This window comes from Ursus americanus, chromosome 3, assembly GCF_024610735.1.
Source record: "Ursus americanus isolate L20-20 chromosome 3, mUrsAme1.1.p, whole genome shotgun sequence".
Classification (NCBI taxonomy): Eukaryota; Metazoa; Chordata; class Mammalia; order Carnivora; family Ursidae; genus Ursus; species Ursus americanus.
The window spans coordinates 18,129,553-18,148,481 of record NC_142129.1 but is presented as its reverse complement, the minus strand read 5'-3'; the positions used below and the strand labels follow the sequence as shown (position 1 = coordinate 18,148,481).

At 40.5% G+C, this 18,929-nt stretch overlaps 1 protein-coding gene across 4 annotated transcripts in view; it reads left to right on the top strand.

Moving 5' to 3' along the window:
- The window catches only part of CALD1 (caldesmon 1), a 178,665-nt gene that overhangs the window by 3,497 nt on the left and 156,239 nt on the right, over positions 1-18,929 (top strand). The window lies entirely within an intron of this gene.

Genomic DNA, 18,929 nt, shown 5'->3' with positions numbered 1-18,929 from the left:
GAATCCTAGTTCTTTCTAGAACCCTGAGCCCTGAGTCCTGGGAATACTGGTCTATTTCAGTGTTATCTAATCTTTAGCTCTGGTGGGCAGGGACCAGGAGAACGCAAATATCAGGAGGCAGAATAAGATGGGTTATCAGTGGTACAAGGCCATATCCAGGAACCAGGAAATTGGAAGATCCAGTTGAGTAGAAGACCAGTGACAAGGTGCTGACAACAGAAAGGCCTTAGTAAATGAGGCAGCTTCTCTGCCTCCAGCCAAAAGCATGGAACTAATCCCAGCATGTCAAGCCTGGGCCTTGTAGAGAGGGTGAGGTAATCAGGAGCACCTGGCTGTGGTTCCTGTTGGTATTGAGACCAGGCTGCTCCATGGATCGAGCCTCCCCCCACCCCCTGTTTCCCTCAATCTTTAGTATCCCCAGCTGGCTCTCCTGGGACTGACCCTTGGTGGCCTCCCTAACTTTCCTACCGCCCGTCCTCTGTCTCTCCCAGCTCCCCTGGCTCCTCCATCCGCAGGCCAAACAAGGGCTTTCCTGATGCAGCACTGACAGTCTGCCATGTCCCAGCTTTAGGGTGAAGCCCAGAGAACAGCGGAAGGGTCAAGCCCAGTTATGTTCAAGATAGGGGAAAGCCTCTTCACTTTTTTAGGCAGAGGGGGAAAAGTTAGAGCAGACAGAGTAGATGTTGGAGCAAGTTCTGTGGAAAAAGAATCACTCTGCCTCTCACCCCCAAACTCACAGTTGGCTAGCAGTGAGTGAGTGTGGGAGGGGGGCAGGAAGGAAAGGATGGCTGGGCGTGGGAGGGAGAGGGGATGGGGTAGCCTGTCGGTTGTTCTTCCCCACCTGGTCGTGGCTGTGGATACCTCTGAAACCTGATAAAAACTCTAAACCCTTATGGTCCCTTGTGAACCCACCTTTTGTGACTAAGAAGTGAGAAACCTTGAGCCGGGGGAGGTTGGGTTGTGGAGTGAAGTAAAGTCTTGATTTCCATTGGAGACAAGAGTGGATGGGATCAGAATGTGAGTGGAGGGGGGCGCCTGGGTGGCGCAGTCGTTAAAGCGTCTGCCTTCGGCTCAGGGCGTGATCCCGGCGTTCCGGGATCGAGTCCCACATCGGGCTCCTCTGCTGGGAGCCTGCTTCTTCCTCTCTCACTCGCCTGCTGTGTTCCCTCTCTCACTGGCTGTCTCTCTGTCACATAAATAAATAAAATCTTTAAAAAAAAAAAAAAAAAAAAAAGAATGTGAGTGGAGGTGTCCTTCCGTTTCCCAGATTTTCTGAAGGAAGAAAGGATGGTGTGAATACACAGACATATAGAAGCTGGCTTCATATGGCCCCCATTTCAAAGATAAGGACGTCATCTCTAGGGAAGCAGTTTTCTGTGGGGAGCTTGTAGGGGCTGGAGAGGGTGGGGATGGCTGCTGCCAAGCGTGTGCTGAGAGAGCACCGTGAGCTTAGGAAAAGGATTGCTAGGTAGCAGTCAAGGAGTAATTGAAGGAAAGTATTTGAAGGGAGGTGTTTTAAATGAATTGAGTGTTCTTAGTAAGCACTCATTTTAGTACATGGCTTTTGTTTAAATGTGTGTGTGTGTGTGTGTATATATATATATATATATATATATATTTCAGTAATGGATAACTTGAAGAAAAATTGCTTTTTTAATCACTTCCTGAGGCTTCTGGCATTGTTTTGTGACACTTGGCTGTAAGGAAATCATCTTATTTGGAAAGGGACATATTAAGTAGGAATATGTAATTAGTTCCTTTGACACCTACATGTAACATTCCCTCTCGCTTGTCTCAACGTGGGGAACTGGGCAGATTTCTCCTGTGTGCTAAAGATGGGCAGGACCAGGGAAAAGTGCCCAAGGGGTCCAAGGGCCAGAAGCATCAAGGACATTAGTTCCACCGGGGTCAGGAAGGCTAAAACAGAATGGATATAAAGTACAACAATGGACTAACGTGTGAATCACAGCCAGCTAAGTAAAAGAAAAATAGCAAAAATCAAAAGGCAGGCGGAGGTTTAGAAACCAAGAGCCTGTTTAGCAAGGCAGTGTGCAGACAGGTACGGTAACGTGGGTGAGAACACCTGGCACAGTGCTCAGAACAGATAGTCCCTGTGTTAATAGGCTGCAGTAGCTCAAGTAAAGGGACAGGATTATAAGGTACATACGGAGGGGCACCTGGGTGGCTCAGTTGGTTAAGCACCCACCTCTTGGTGTCAGCTCAGCCATAATCTCATAGGTTGTAAGATCGAGCCCCGCCTTGGGCTCGCTCTCAGTGAGGAGTCTGCTTGAAGATTCTTTTCCTCTGCTCCCCCCACTTGTACGCGCGCATGCACGTGCGCTGTTTCTCTCTCTCAGATAAATAAATCTTAAAAAAAAGATACATATGGGATAATAAAGGGGCTCACAAGGGAATCCAAGAACAGAAGCCACGATAGGACCAAGATCCATAGAGAATGGGGTTGAAATCAAGGTGGGTCAAAGTATCTCAGCAGAGGTCTATGTGCTTCCATTAATGTAACTCAGCTGCAACTCATGTGACTGCTCCTTTCTGATATTCTGCAGACTGGAAAGTTCCTTCTGTGCTTCCTGGTCAGATTCTGAGAGGAGACCTGAGTGGTTCAGCTGATAACTATAGTCTTTGGCAAATCCCTTAGCAGGAGGATATCAGAAGTTACTGGCATGCTTATGGATGAATTACCAGTGGGACTGAACAGCAGTAGTCACCATCACCCCTGGGGAAAATAAAAAGCCCAGTGGGCAATTTTAGTTAGAAGAGAAAGTTAGGCATAGAAGGCAAATTAGCTGAAATGTCCAACAGCTATCAATAAATGTCAGTCCAATTTTTATGTGACTGAATTCCTGGAGAGGCAAACACTTAATGTCAGGGTCATACAGTACTTGATGACCACTTTGGCATTGCCCAATGAACGGATCATAAGGGAGGTTAGGTTGAAAACTTGCACCACTGATAATTGAAAAGATAAGAATTGCCCATTGGAGAAAGATTCTAAAGAAAAACACTTGAGTGTTTTTGTTGGCAAGAAACTTCCTGTGAGTCATAGGTGTGCTATGGCTCCTCCCAAACTAAAGCAATCTTTAAAATTCAATAAATAATGATTTAGTAACTGTAATAAATAAAAACTACTACATCTCAATGTAAATTACAGTACTTCATAAACTAAATGCATAAAAGCTGGTGCACCCCATCAGTGAACGCTTCAGTTCTCTGCAGTGTTTGTAGTGTAATGTTCATTCACTGAACACCTGTCTCGATGTCTGTCATGGGAAATAAAACAAAACAAAACAAAAAAACATCCTCTATTCTGGGCTTGTTCTTCAGAGAAGCATTGACAACTATGCATCCAGGAATGAGTGCCAAGGATCAGAGAGGGTCAGGAGAACAGAAGATGAGGAATAGATAAAGGATCTAATCCCAAAGAAAGGAAAATTGGGGCCGCGATGGATGTCTTCAAATATTTGGAGTCCTTTTACGTGGAAAGGGCAGAAGGCATTCGTGTTTCGCAAGACAGCGGTACTGAATACATGTATCCTATATTTTTAAAGCTGGGAGGCATTTAGCCAAGGGAGCGCAAATCACTTTTCATCTGTTTGCCAGCTCCAAACAAGTGGTAGCGACCACCTAGAACAGTGTGTTGAGAAGGATTCAGAGGCTGAGAAGGATTCAGAGGCTGAGTCCCAAGCTCACTTGGGGCAACAAATGCCGCCGCTGACAGTGATGTCTGTTGTGAAAAGGGACGTTGCTACTCCGGTACCATATATGTCACATCGTTGATGCAGTCCATAGGTTCCTAACCTCTGCACCTTGGTTCTCTGGGAGGACACAAAATTATTGCAAGAGGTAAACAAATCCATATATGCAGCAAATGGTTTTGACAGACTGAGTAAGTAATACCTCTTACACAATACATGCTTCTATTTTTCTAATTATATAGATGCATTATGATGATAAAATGTTAATTTACTTAAAATAGTTACTGAATTCATAGTAGCTTTTGGTATTTTCTCAGTCAGTGGACTTAAACCATAATTATATTACATGGAAGTTGGGACAAGAAATTCAGGATTTTAAGAAGAAATTCTTAAAAGAAAAAAAAAAGAGAGAACTAGTGATTTTTCATTTTCCAGATGAGAGACTAAAGCCTAGCCACATCAAGTAAAATTATACATGTATTTGTAGGTTTCTTTGATTAATGTCAGTAAGTTTTATAAGGGCAGGAAACATCTTTTTTTTATTAGTATATACCCAGTTCCTGGCACCTCGCAGAAGGCTGTTATCTGTTGAATGAAAGAACAAACCAAGTGACTTGACCAAGGTCTCCCAGTTAATTAGTGGCAAGGTGGTTCCGGGACACATAGCTCCTAAGTCCCAGGCTGTCACCTGTTTCAGTCCACTGGATTGCTTCTCCTGAAAGAAGCAAGAGAGAATGTCCCATTTTAACAGTTCAGGGATTTCAATTTTACAATACAGCCTGATTTGCTTTTAATCTATAGTTCAATAGATCTTAACCAGTGTCTTAATCAGGATCAACTGTAGGGCTTTTTGAAAACCTAAATCGCTGAGTCCTATCCCCTGGAGATTGTGATCCAGCAGGTCTAGAACAAGGTCCAGAATCTGTAGTCTGTAAAACTCTCTGGTGATTCTGCTACAACGCCTACAGAAACAGTTCAGTGCATCTCTGCTTAAAATCATTTGTAGTAGATATATGGAGTAACTTATTCTGCAGAAGCCTGGTTGTTTAGTTTTGAGTAATTTCTTTCTGAAAGTTACAGCTGTATATTCCAAATAATCAGTTTTCCCGAACAGTCTCTTTGGAAGAGCTAGAATATTTATCTGAAAATTCCTCCAGCTTCCCATACTCTTTTGGTTTGGGTGCAAAGCTATCAACCCTGTAAGGTCAAGCTTTCTGATGAGATTTCCAGTGTTTGCTTTTGTTAAGCATTGGAAATGTGGCAAGAATAAAATTTCTCATGGTATTTCCACTTCCTGTTCCAGCCACCATTACTAAGTGAAATTTAGGCTTTGGGGGACGGGTGAAGTGAGGAAAAATTTTCTCTTTTAAGTATTTCTGTCCTTAGGATGTTTGTTCAGGTTACTTTAGGTATTTAAGTTACCAGGAAAAACAGAAGATGTTTTTCTCTGTTCTCAGCCTTGGAGTAAGGAGTGTACAAATCCTGAGCGGAAGAGGGGAGAAGCTTCCTCCACCCTTACCCTACATCTCCTCTGAGGCCAGGGCCATCATAGCCTCTGGCTTCAATGTTTCCAGGGATGGTCCTTTCAGAAGCATGTGATGAGCCCTAAGAGACAAGAGGCCTCAGGTGAATGCTTTTGCAGAACCGAAAATCCATCCCTAGGGTCTTCCTTTACTCAGCAGTCAGGAGTTACATCCTGAAGATGTAGCCTGCGCAGAAGAAGCTGCCATATTCAGGGCAGCGAGGACATAAATTATATTCGCTAAGGATTGTAGAGCTAAAAGTATCTCTGCATGAGTAACCTGATCCACTAAGAATGCCAGAATTGCTACTTATTTGTACAGATGCTGTTTGGTTTACAGAGCAATGCTTCCACTGTGTCTGTGAAGGCAGCGCTTGCTGGAGAAGAGCAGCTAAAAAGGAATTGGACTAGGATCCACGTGCATAATGACGTCACACTGACTGGGTCTCATTGCCCTCTGACACTGGCCCCCCTCTCCATGTACCCGAAACAGGAGTATGGAAAGCCAGCTCAAATGAGCTCCCAAAAGCCAACTGTTAAATTTTTAAGATTTTGAGAACCGGTTGTTAAACATAGTCATTATTAGAAATTAAATTATATCAACTGACAATTAAGGCAGATGCTTAATGACTGGGCCACCCAGGCACCCCATTGAGAACACACTTCGGAATCTGGAAGACTTGAGTTTGAATCTCAAATTGACTATTTCCTGGACTGTTTCTTCACTTATAAAAAGGGGATGATTATTCCTCCCTCTTATAATTATTTGTAAGGATTAGAAATAATGTCTCTAAACTGTGCACGTGCTGGCACTAAATTAAAAACCGTCAGCTATCGGCTGTGATTCCAGTGAGGCTATCTGTAGGCATGGACTCCTGTTAGTCCCCACGCCCCGAGCCACACTCTCCCAGCTTGGCTACTCCATGGCCATTATGTAGATGGAGCAAAAGAAGCCACCTTCTTTCATATCAGGTTCTCCCTGAGGTGGGACTGGGACCAGTAGACAGCAGTTAGAGGAAACCCTGTTCAGGTCAGAGTAAGCTCTTTCTAACCAGATCTGTCTGTCTCTGGAGCTCATGCAGCCCTGCTTTGCAGAAGCAGACGACCTCCACCACCCCTTTCAACCACAGATTTTTTTCCCCTGCCCTTATCATTGGATGTGCGCTGACTTTAACATTCTACATCATCTTTATCTGGTATGGCTAACGGGGTTTATTACTCCGGAGGCTGGGTCGTTTTTTAGGTTTCAGTGTTTTCGACCTGGAATGAGAGAGGGAGACGGGGGGAGGGGAAAAGGAGAGAGGAGAGAATGAGATACAGAGAGAGGAGAAGACTGAGACTTATCTGGAGAAAAAATGCTGAATTTGGGATAGACAGTGAATTGAAATGGATGGATGGTTATCCCAAGCCCTTGCACATTAGAGATGGTTAAGAAGATAAGCTAGCTCATTCACTTGCTGTGTGACAGGCACCATTCTAGTTGAAGATAACTGTCTCAGGGCAGTAAAGTAAATTAAAGAACTTGCCCAAAGTCACACAACTGGCAAATGGCAGAGCCAGATTCAGCGCCACTCCCTGAGTCCAGCCCTTCCCATTTCCCTACAGCTGTCTGTTCTGTGTCTTTCCTCAGGAGTACGATGGAAACCAGAGCAGAAGGTTTCCATAACCCATCATTATAATTTGTCAGAGAGCCACACTGCAGTTCAAATAGACAAGCACATTGTCATTCCCTGCCATATAAGGAAGCAGGGCTAAACACCATTTCTTTCACTACTGACTCAAGAGATAATTCAAGTGAGAGACAGGATGAGAATCTAGGCCTATAGCAGTTTAAAAAAGAAAAAAAAAGCCTGCAGAAATACTTTTGTGTTTTCCTTTCTCGGTAGCAGAGATAGTTTAACAGGCAGGTTTCACCCTTTTCCCTGATTCAGGGGAAATATTCTGGAATTATGTACTGAAAGATAAAACCTCTTTATCCAAATATATGAATTATTTTAGTTTCTGATTATGTCAAATTTCGATATTCAAAAGGCCAGCACAGAGCTGGTTCTATGAGGCTCAGGTAGGAAGTCAGAGAGTGTACCTCTCTGCACAGGTTGACTCAAGAAGTTAGAGTCCACTCACCTTGTCAGCTGTTCTCAGAGATAGTATTTATTAATAAGTCTTCACATGTAAGTTTGACCTTCCTGCCTCAGACTCAGAATATTCACGTGATCACCCTTTGCCTTAATAACAGTCATAGTGGGGGTTTCAGAACACAGGCCCTATATCCAACTTCATGGAGAGAGAAACTGAGGCTTGAGCAATTGAAATTATTTCCTAAGGGTCAGCCAGTCCAGTCTTGCCATGGGGAGTGCCCACTCTTTCAGATAACTCAAAGAAGCATTACTTAGTCTTCTCAGGGAAATGAAGAAACTATGAAAAGTCTGGTCAACGTCTCCTAACTCCCATCTTTGACCAGATTGCGTCTGAGGTATTAGTTCCCTGGGGCTACTGTAACAAAGTACCACAAACTTGGATGGCTTAAACAACAGAAATTTACTGTCTCACAGTTCTGGAGGCTAGAAGTCCAACATTAAGGTGTTGGCAGTGTCAGTCCTTCTGACAGCTCTGGGGGAAGGATCTGTCCCAGGCCTCTCTCCTTGGCTGGTAAATGGCTGTCTTCATGTTCACATAGCGTTCTTCCTGTATCTGTATCTCTACCCAAATTTCCTCCTCTTAAAAGACACCAGCCATATCTAATTAAGGCCTGTTCTAATGACCTCATTTTAACTTGATTACCCCTTAAAGATCCTATCTCCAAATAAGGTCACAGGGGTTAGGACTTCAACATGAGAATTTTGAGGGAGACACAATTCAAGCCATAACATGCTCCAGTTCAAAATGGTGACGGAAATCCATACCGCATATTTTCTGAACCTCTAAATGTCAAGACCCTATTGCTGGTGGTATTCATCTTCCCTCTGGGTCTAGGAATTGCTTAGCTAGAAATCACTTGGCCTTTTGAACTTGCCCTTGACACTGACTTTCTGCCTTTTGCAATACAAAATTCTGATCCAGTAAAAAGTCAAAAGAGGTCTCTGAAATGACGCAGTGAAACGCAGCTTCACATACTGTGGTCTATCTGTGGAAGCCCATGAAACCGCAGTGGCAGACTATTTGGTATGCAGCCATCAGAAGTCGGGGAGGGGGCTCGGTGGGAAGGCTTGGCTGAGGCAGCCTCTGAGTCTGAGAGGCAGAGCCCTCGGAAGATGTAAGCAGCAGCAGGCAGGACTTCATGTGTGCCGGTGCAGGGCGGAAAGCAGGGCTGGCCTTTTGCAGTCATTCTTATACATGCCGATCATAACCACGAAGCCCCACACACAGGGGAAACTATTAGAAGCCTGCACATATTTGTGCTCTGAATCATTTGTCTTTTGTCTTTGTTTTCTTCTGTCTCTTCTGCATTCATCCTTAAGTTTTTATACATTTTTCTTCCAATGTTCTTCCTAAGTGTATCTGTATTCCACATAGTTGATTACAAGTTGCCCACGCATTATACCTTGTCTCCTAACCCCTCTCTTCTTCAGCCATTGTTTCTCTTTACCCTTTCCTTAAAGCTCTTCGTAGTTCCATTTCCTAGTTTCAGTCTTATTTATGGCTACACCCTGTCTTAGGCCAGAGGTGGTGGATAAGGAGTTGACAATGCCATTTATTATCCAAAAGGACACTTTTGAGAAGGAAGGGAGGAGCTATTAATAATTCCCCTCAAATAACAGTCCCGGGAGACTTTCCCAGGCAAACTGGGATGAACAGTTATCCTATCCATGGTCCAGTTTCCTGCCTCCGCAGACCTCACTTCACCCAGCAACCACTCCTTCTGTTTCTGTACCTTAAAGTTTTTTTGTATTCTGATTCTTTTTATTTCCACCCCAAGAAACTCAATGTGTAGTTCTATTTTCCCTCATCCCCTCCTCACTCTTCTCTTCGGGGATCTGTCATCTCCTTTTGTTTTGGTCCAATCTTGACTGCATCTCAGGGAGACCACTTTGTCTGCCATTAAATGTGCGGGACAGATTTCCTGCCTATCTGAACACATGCGCACACAACCACCACCACCAGCAAATGTTACAAGCTGCCTCGGGTCTCAGATGAGCCCTTATTGGACTGTCCACCACTTTGGCACCTTTGCCCAGAGACTAGAGCAATCTCTGCACCATGTAAGCACCTGTGTCTAGCACTGGCATGTAGACACATGCTCTGTACGTGTCTGGGATCTTCAGGATGTGTTTTTGATGTGTGTCCCTTTACACAATCAGAGTTGAAAATATATGGCCTGAAACATGAAGAGAAAATGAGAGTCTAAGCTAACTGTGCGTTGCCTTCATCATGCCTTCAGTAATCTGGGCCGTTTTCTCATCTAAAGCAGTATGTACCAAGGCCTGGCAGCGCTGCTACAAGTTTAACATAAGTAGAAATAAAGTTCAAGACAAAAAGAATAAACATTGGCTTAAATCCCTTCACGTGTTGTTCTTTTGATGATTCGGTCATATGCAACATAGGATTCATTCTGAAAAATCACTTCCATTATCAATTCAGGCCATGCGAGGAAGGCCTGAACCTCCTTCTCAGCTCTAAAGTGAGGAAGGGGGACATTTTCCTCTTGCAAACCATTCCACAGATATCTGAAAAACTTGCCAGTTATAGCCCTGTATCAGCTGGAAAAAGCTGTTCTCCTTTTTTTTCTGTTTGCTTACTTATTTTAGGATTTTGACCATCATTTTCTTTCTTTCAAAAATTAATGAAGGAAAAAACAATGAAAGAAGATTTATAGAAGGAAATAAGGGTTTTGTTAACGTTTTCTCCTTCCTTCTTTTCTTCTGACCACCTTCCCCTCTCTCCCCCATCATCCTCCTCTTTTCTTCTCCTCCCGTCTCCTCCTCCCCTTCTTCCTCCTTCTCCTTCTTCTATTTTTTGTTTCTTCTCCCATTGAACTTTATACAGTTGGAAATGTTCTACTGCTGTTGGTAGCCATATACTTTAGCCATGATGGCCTCATGTCTCTGTTGCTTAGATACATCTTTTTAAAAAGACTGATGATAAGGAAAGGAAAAATCAGAATACTTCAACCACATTCTGCAGGGTAGGTATACAGTTACAGTAATGGTGGAATGGAAATACCTACTCAAGGAGCTTTCTAATTCCCTAAAACTGGACAGAGTGATTATCTCAGCCAGCCTGGAACTGCTGGCCCACCTGTGTTTGAGGAAATGAGAAGTGTAGAAGGTGAAGATTTTTTTTTTTTAAACTTTCATGCTTTTCCATATTTCTGTTCTTAGATATGCTGTTAAAACAATTACTCTTTCTATTGGGGGTAATTTCTGGCTTGCTAGTTCTTTTTCCTGGGAGTATTTGCAATGAGGCTTAAGTTTTTTAATTTTGGCTCTTACATTTTGCAGAGGCCTCAGATTCCAGGTGGTGGTCTGATAGAAAAGTGGCCCCAGTTCCTGGCTCAAGTCCACAAGCCTGCAAGACTATGAACAGACTCCTTGTGCCTCAGGCTTCCCAATTATAAACTGACAATGGCCTTTTCCCTTCTCTATAACACCCAGGTAGGGAGCAATGAGATCTTTAATGGAAAGGCATTTTAGGTGGCAAAAGATCTTTAAGACATGGTTTTCTTTTATTTTTCCTTTGAAATATGAAGACTTTTGCTAATGGGATTTTTTGGAAGATATAAGTCATATATATATCTTATGAGTTCATTCAGGAAACTCTAGATTCAAAGTTTAGAAATTTGAGATTTCCAAAAATTACCCCATGCGTGACAGCTTCAGCTGACTTTCTGGGGCTGCCCCATGCCCAGTTTCAGCGTTTCCTTCTTTCCTTGTTTTTCGCTCCTGGGGCAAGCATATTCCTTTCCATCCTTGCCTTAAAAAGCAATACTGACAATGATCTTGTTTGAGACCATCTGAAACCCCAAGGTGGTGGTGAAAAAGGAACATTAAGACAGATTACCATCTACTTTGAGCTTTTTCTCCAGTGTAGCCAGAGAATTTTTTTTTAAAGATTTTATTTATTTATTTGTCAGAGAGAGAGAGACAGAGCATAAGCAGGGGAAGCAGCAGGCAGAGGGAGAAGCAGCTCCCTGCTGAGCAGGGAGCCAGTGCGGAGCTTGACCCCAGGACTTTGGGATCATGACCGGAGCCAAAGGCAGACCTTAACCTACTGAGCCACCCAGGCGCCCCCAGGAAAGTTTTTTATAAGCTTTATCTGAAACCAAAGGATCTCGTCACTCTCAGCTTTACCAGAATCGTCTTTCATCAGCATTTACATTTCTAACACGTGAGATCACTTATGTGAAAGTGCTGTGCTTTGTAATGTCTGTGATTATAATATCTATAGCCATATATATTAAAGTTTAAAAATACTCTAGGAAACTAAGAGGAAGAGTGGAAGAAAAGCGTATTTTATCCTAACAAGTGTGCTTGGGGCCAAGCTTGCAAAAGCAATCATATGGGTGGGTCAAATTGTGTATTTTTATTATTTTTAAAATAAAATTTTATTTTAGAATAGTTTTTGGATTTACGGAAGAGTTGCAAGAATATTACAGAGTTCTGGTATGCCCCCACCCAGTTTCCTCTATTGTTGATGTTACTGTGCACATTTGTCACAACTCATGAAATGGTATCGATGGCATTATTAATGCAACTTCACATTTTATTTGGATCGCCTTAGGCTTTGCCTCGTGTCCTTTATTTATTTTTTTAAGTCCCTTAAAGCAGAACAATGTTAAATATGGTAAAAATTTAATACGTACTTTATGGAGATATTGATGGAACTCGTAATCCTTGAGTGAAAGTTGCATAAGCAGACTCTTTTCTCAAACATATGCTAACCAGCGATCTCCTGAGGACTTTCCACCTGAAATTCCCCAGGGCCTCCTCTGTTCTCTGGTCTGTTTCCCTTGAGACCATTAGCAGATTCCTCAGCCTGTTCCACACTGATGCCAGATGCTGGACCCTATTGCTGCTGTCACTGAGGCTGGCCATCCCAAACAGATGGTAACATCCAGCAGCACCTACCACTGCCATTTTATAGTTTTTGACCAAAGCATTAGCATGACAGGGTTTACCTGGCTGTTGAACAGCTGAAACTCTGCTCCTAAGCTGCATCATACCACAGTTACTTGTAAGAGCTCTGACACTAATGAAGGAAAAGAAGACCTGATCCGTGTTCCTCCAGATCTTGAAATCTATAGGTCTTGGCAAGTTAAAAATATCTCACAGCTTATGAAAAATATCTATTAATAAAATACAAATTATGGAGGGGCTTGCCTTACAGAAATCATCTCAATGTATAATAGCCTCCCATGTACTAAGCTTCCAAACTTCCTTTGAAATATGAGTTAGCAGCAGATAATAGCTGAAAGAATCCATTTAATTTAGTTTCGGCCTCTGAGCAACTTGATGACATCAGGCAGGTGACTCAAACTTCTGGGACATCACTTCTTATAATGAAGGAGTTGAATTAAATATGGTCTCTCCTAACTCTATTGTTTGGATTTGTGGCTTTATAACTTTCCCTCATGAGGGTCATTATTGTCCTCTCTGTCAAGGTTACTTCCTTATTGTTGTGCTTTTACTGGCAAATCACTTTTTGGACGGGGGGAGCTAAATTTAGTTCAAATAGTAATTACAAATGAGTTGCCTTCAAGGTAACCAATTTTTCTGATTCATTATAGTTGGTTTGTTTTTAAAGTTGCTCTGTGTAGAGATATAACACATACAGTGGGATCAATAAGGATGAGAATATATAATGATGAAGAAATGTTGGTATCTTTCTTGGTATCTTCATATAAAAAATAATTGGAGGCATCCATTTATCAATGAGTGAAACTAATATTCTTGACTCAAAGGCAGCCCTCAACACCTCCTAAAAGCAACAATATCAGCACTTTGAGTTGATTATCTAAGTATAAATGAAGCTGGTAAGAGACACCTTTCATAAAATGAATGATCGGATCAACTCTCAAGAAGACATCAAAGTCAAGGAAGAGAGTAAGAGCTCAAGGCCTGGGGTGGAAATGGTTACTAGATTTAGCCATCTGCTTTGGTCTTTCCTGTTCCACGTGTAGCTATATAGTTTACATAAAAATATCTCTCCAGAGGATCAGACAGAACAGATTTATGGAACCAGATGTGAGTTAGCATTTCTACAGGTGTGGCTCTGCAGCTGAAAGAACATGTTGTACCAGGGATGGAGTTTCTTATTATGTAATCAATATAAATTACCACTAGACTTTTATAGAGGTTGATAAAGCAAACATGTGTCATTTGGATTGGCCTTCTGGTATATAAAGAGAACCTGCTTCACTTGGGACACAACGTGAAAAAATGCACCATTTAATATTTATAAAAGACTTGGTAGCAAATACCATCACAGTGATCAGGCAAGGTGGTTCCAGTTCGCACACAGAGGGAATAACTGGTGAATAGATGGAAATGGTGTTTGTATGTTTTTCTTCATCAAGAAAGACAAGGAACAGTTCATAAATATTTATAAAATCTCTCAACATCTGATAGGAGGGGCCAAGAGGATGCAAATGACTAGAAGATTGGGGAAAAAAGCAGGAATACAAGAGAAAAGATGAAAAAAGAGTGGAATTTGTTAAACTAAAGTGGCAAATACCGTGTTTAAATGGTGCAGAAAGTCAGGGCCATAAAAAGAGATTAATTGGGTAAAATACAGATCATTTTGACAATTAAACACAAAAGAGAATTTTAAAAATTCTAGATGGTAAGAGTAAAAATGTTGCTAGTTAATTAACTTAGTGTGACTAGTGTAACACACTGTTTTGAATTTTTAAAAAGACTGGGTACTTTTATGCTAGATTATGCAATAAAACAAAAATGAACACTCCAATACTTTTCTTTTGCTTAAAGCTCTTTTGATTTAGTTCAATTGTATTGTTCAAATCTCTTATATTCTTACTAATTTTTAAAACTTTCTTAATCTGTTAATTTCCAAGGAAGTTATGTCAGTATCTTCTGAAAACATTGTGAATCTGACCATTTCTCCTTATAAAGTTAGTCATTATTGCTGTTAAAATTAGTCATATGTTTCAAGGCTATGTTGTTTGATACATATAAGTTCATGATTTTCTAATCTTCCTGATAAAGTGTCCTTTTCATCAATTCACCTTAGATTCCATTTTGTCTTCTAGTAATATTGCTATATCTTCCTTTCTATTGATAAATTTTAAACCTTTCCTTTTCAACATTTCCATGTAATTATTTTAAACTGGATCTTTCATAATTAGCATGTACATAAATTTCTAAATATAGTTCAAAGAGATTTTTATCATTTGCTGTATGAGCTAAATCCATTATATTTATTATGATTAATGATAGGTAGGATGTCTGAAAAGTGAAAACATAGGATAAACTTAACTTTAAACAATGTTAGTTACATTTTCAAATAATTTGCTCAAAATATTTTTTTTCAAGCTTCAGACAGCAAATTTAAAGGAATGGGTCCAATTATTAACTTTTAAAAAATACAATAAATACACAGTTTTCCCGGGCTTTTCAGAATTTTTAGGTCCTTGGTAGTGCATTTATTATACAAAACATATTGAATGTATTATTTGAAAATGTTAATAACCTACAGTATAAAAGTGATAAGTCCTTATCTCCAATTGTAGAAAGTTAATAAGTAATGTCTAATTAATAAAGTTACTGTAATCAAGACAGCTTGGGATTAGTGTAAGAATAGATAAATAGATCTTTGAGACAGAAGAGAAACTACAGAAATGAACAACATGTTTCTCACCCTTCCAACATTATTATGACTGTAAATATTGGTCCTAGCTGACCACATAGTATACTGTGATTACATTTAATTTCTTACACCTCTACCTTTCCCCTCTTCCCGTGATGATTAAATAATTACCCTATTTCTCTTACCTGCTTAGTTTAGTTTTCTATTACTAATGTGAACGTCGAGGCCTTTTCAATACAGTCAAACACATCAGGTGTTTGTCAGGTTTTTTTTTCTTGAAAGATATCCTTCCTGGAAACATCTTGGAATTTTCTAGGTTTGTTGCACGGCTGGCTGTTCTAAATCTTTACTTCACAGTCATCTTAGGAATTTCCTTCCAAGGATTGAAAGGAATTTCCTTTCCATGTGGGCTGAAATTTGAATCCTTTGCTTCCTAGATCCCACTCTTCCTCTTTCTTTATTCCCCTGTTTTGATGGAGAAGAGCATCTAGGAGCTTCCTGCACATGAATGCGGAGGAGACGCAATGTTTTAAGTGTCACTGATTTATCTTCTACTTGATTAATTGCCTGGGCATAGAATTCTAGGCTAGAACTCATTTTCCCTAAAACTTCTCAAAGTGTGCCTACATTGTCTCCTGTGTTATCAATGTTGATCTTAGCAAGTCTGATGCCATTTTGATTCCTAAATATTCATATGCTGGCAGATTTTTTTTTTTTCCTTTCTGGAAATATTTAGGCTCTTCTTTTTATTTTCACTATTCTGAATTTTCATGACGTGGGCCCTCATATCATTTGGATTTGTATTCATTCTCCACTTAGTGGGCCTGTTCAATCTAGAAAAATACATCTTTTAGTTATGGGAAATTTTCTTATGTCATTTTGGTGATAATTCCTTCTCACCATTTCCCATGTTTTCTCTTTCTCTCTTGCATCTCCTAAACTGATCCTCTGATTCTATATTTTCTCAAATATTTTCTACTTTTCTATATCTTAGTCTAATAACTGGGAAATTTCCTTAATTTTGGCTTTATATTCATTGTTTTAAACTACAGTAATTTGAATTTCTAAAAGTTCTTTTGTTGTTATTGTTATTTTAAATTTCCTTTATGACATTCTGATCCTTTTTTTAGAAATACAGTAGTTCTGTTATCTCTCTTATCTCCTTCCCTTATCTCTTATTTCCTTGGAAATATCACTTTTATTTTATTTTCTTGCATCTATGTTCCTATTTTCTATTGTTTTTTGGTCTCTGTTTTTCCTTTTTTTCTCAGAATCTTGGTGATCCTTGGCTTGTGGTCCATATATGGGAGAGAGGCAATAAAAATCTGACTGGATCCCGTTCTTTCACACAGAAGGGGACTTTCCCCCCTTAGCCCAGAGTGTACCCTTTGCTGATAGATTGCTTCCCCATTAGTAGCATACCATGGGTAGAGTATTTCTATTCCTGTTCATAGATGGAACACCACCTGCCTAGCTCTTGACTTTATGTAGGAGCCCAGTTACAGTTTTGTGCCATGTTACCAATGAGTGCTACGACATGTTTAACTCAGGCTAACCTCCCTGTCTTTGAATTTCCTTGATATTCTGTAACCTGGAGATGTTTCTCTCTTGTTTTCAGGCTCATTTAAGTATTTCTAAATATTTTTCTTATTTTTTTCTGCAACATTTATGTGTTTGGAGCAAAGTAAGAACACCTCTTGGATCTGCTTGGTTTATCATGTTAAACAAAAATCTAAAGCAAAAAATCTAAAACAGTTTTAAAGCAATCAATTTAAAATTCTTGCGTCTTAGAGCACTGAGTACATTATAACATTAGAATGCCTAAGTCTGCTTGTGTATTTATCAGTCCTCAGCCATCAATTTTATCCATAAATAGCTTTCCTATTAGAATTTGTATAGTATGTATTTTCCTATATGTGTCAATTAGTTTAAGTCACTTGACAAATCGGTAACTTTGGGATGTTGGCCAAAGGGGAAATTTTTTTCTGGTAGTTTTTGTTTTTTTGTTTGTTTTTAAACCACAGTCTGGCTTCTAACCTGATAGATGAAACTGAATGGAATATTGCAATAGCTATTCCATTGCTACCTTTTTTTTTTAACTTTTAAAATTTTCACCTATTTCTTCAGTCTGCATCATTAGAGGAAAATTAAATTATCCTAGTGTATATTTAGCCTTGACTATATCTTGAAAGGTAATTTGTTGCCTCCCTCTGAGACAATAGCTGTGGTGGGAGGAATACACTCAGAAAGGCAGTATTCTGTGCTTGTGTGCAAGTAGAGAACACTTGTGATGGTTGGAAGAGCTAACCAATGGTTCTTATTTCTGTTTTTCCATGTTTAACCTCTGAAATAGGAATGATTCTCCTACAATGGGAGAAATGAAAATCCTGCTCTTTGAGGGTTTTGAGGAATAGGAGATCCAGAGATCTCAGACTGTATGTATCTTACAGCATTAGCCCAACCATACACAGTTCTTTTCATGATAGGATGGCTGGTTGATTGAGGAGTCTCAATTTGTTAGGGGTATCAAGACAAAATGATTTTGTTTTTACCTATCAATACCTCTAACTGCTCTTTGTCAAACTTCCTTTTATCATTGAGAACAGGAGTCCTTTAATTACATCTCTGCCCAGCTCCTAAACTTGAGGAACACAAATGTTTGTTTTAAAGTTTAAATTTCATCTCATATCTGATTCAAAGCTCTGCTCCCACCCCCCCCCCCCACTGCCCCCAAGCTCAAGTCCAGTGGCTTATAGTTGTAGGGCTATGGCTGTTGGACAGCTTCCCCTCCTTCCCAGTGAATAACCCTGGAATGCTGGGGAGGGGAGAGGGGAGGAAGAACAGCTCTCTACTGCACTTTCCACAATAATGGGTTATTATAAAATGATGCAAGCTGATTTGTCTGGCTCTTTATGGTGAATGTCAGTAGTCTTCAGTTATTACATGGAGGCACTGCTTCCTCCCAGATAACCTTAGTACCACGTGGTATGCTACAATAGAAGCAAATCTCAGAGACTGAATTCTTCACTTGTGCAAACATTTATTAGCAGGCACAAGAACAATGACAAAACCTGTTCTGTACACTTGGGGATGCTCTTTCTATATCCTTTTAGTTGCTCTGACAAGCACCTTATGCAAAATGTTCACTCCCTGGTAAATGTTACAGTATTCTGATGGCGGAATCCGTTTCCTTTCTAGCCAGGCTCAAGTCTTTCATTAAATGCACACAGGCCTGAATAGAATTCTGGACTTATGGCACTCCTCTGGATGCAGGACTTGCCAGATTCTTTTTTGGTTTTTTTAAAGATTTTATTTATTTATTTATTTGAGAGAGAGAGAGAGAGAGACAGCCAGCAAGAGAGGGAACACAAGCAGGGGGAGTGGGAGAGGAAGAAGCAGGCTCCCAGCAGAGGAGCCTGATGTGGGGCTCGATCCCAGAACGCCGGGATCAGGCCCTGAGCCAAAGGCAGACGCTTAACAACTGAGCCACCCAGGCGCCCCTGGACTTGCCAGATTCTTAATCCCTGTCCACACAAGGATGGAGATGCCTATGCAAACCTTTCTAGTCAACCCAGTCACATATATTGACCACCTACTCATTTGCCAAGTAAATAATTATTTCTATATGCTTTATGCTAATTTATAGAACTTAGGTATGAATTTAAATAGTGGTGTTTAAATACTAGTCTTCTGCTTTCTGAAGTATGTACTCTTGACCTGTTATCCTTCATATACTGACCACAGTTCCTAGGCTACAGATTAATTTACACATTTATAGATTACACTGTCTACAGTGGAATATTTAAAAATAAATTTCCCACAATATAATATTGATCATAATGTTGAGCTAACTCTGACTAGAGATAATGAGAGATTCGTTCCCAAGGAATAAGAAGAGTAGTTGAAGATTTTAGGATGAAAATAAAATAATG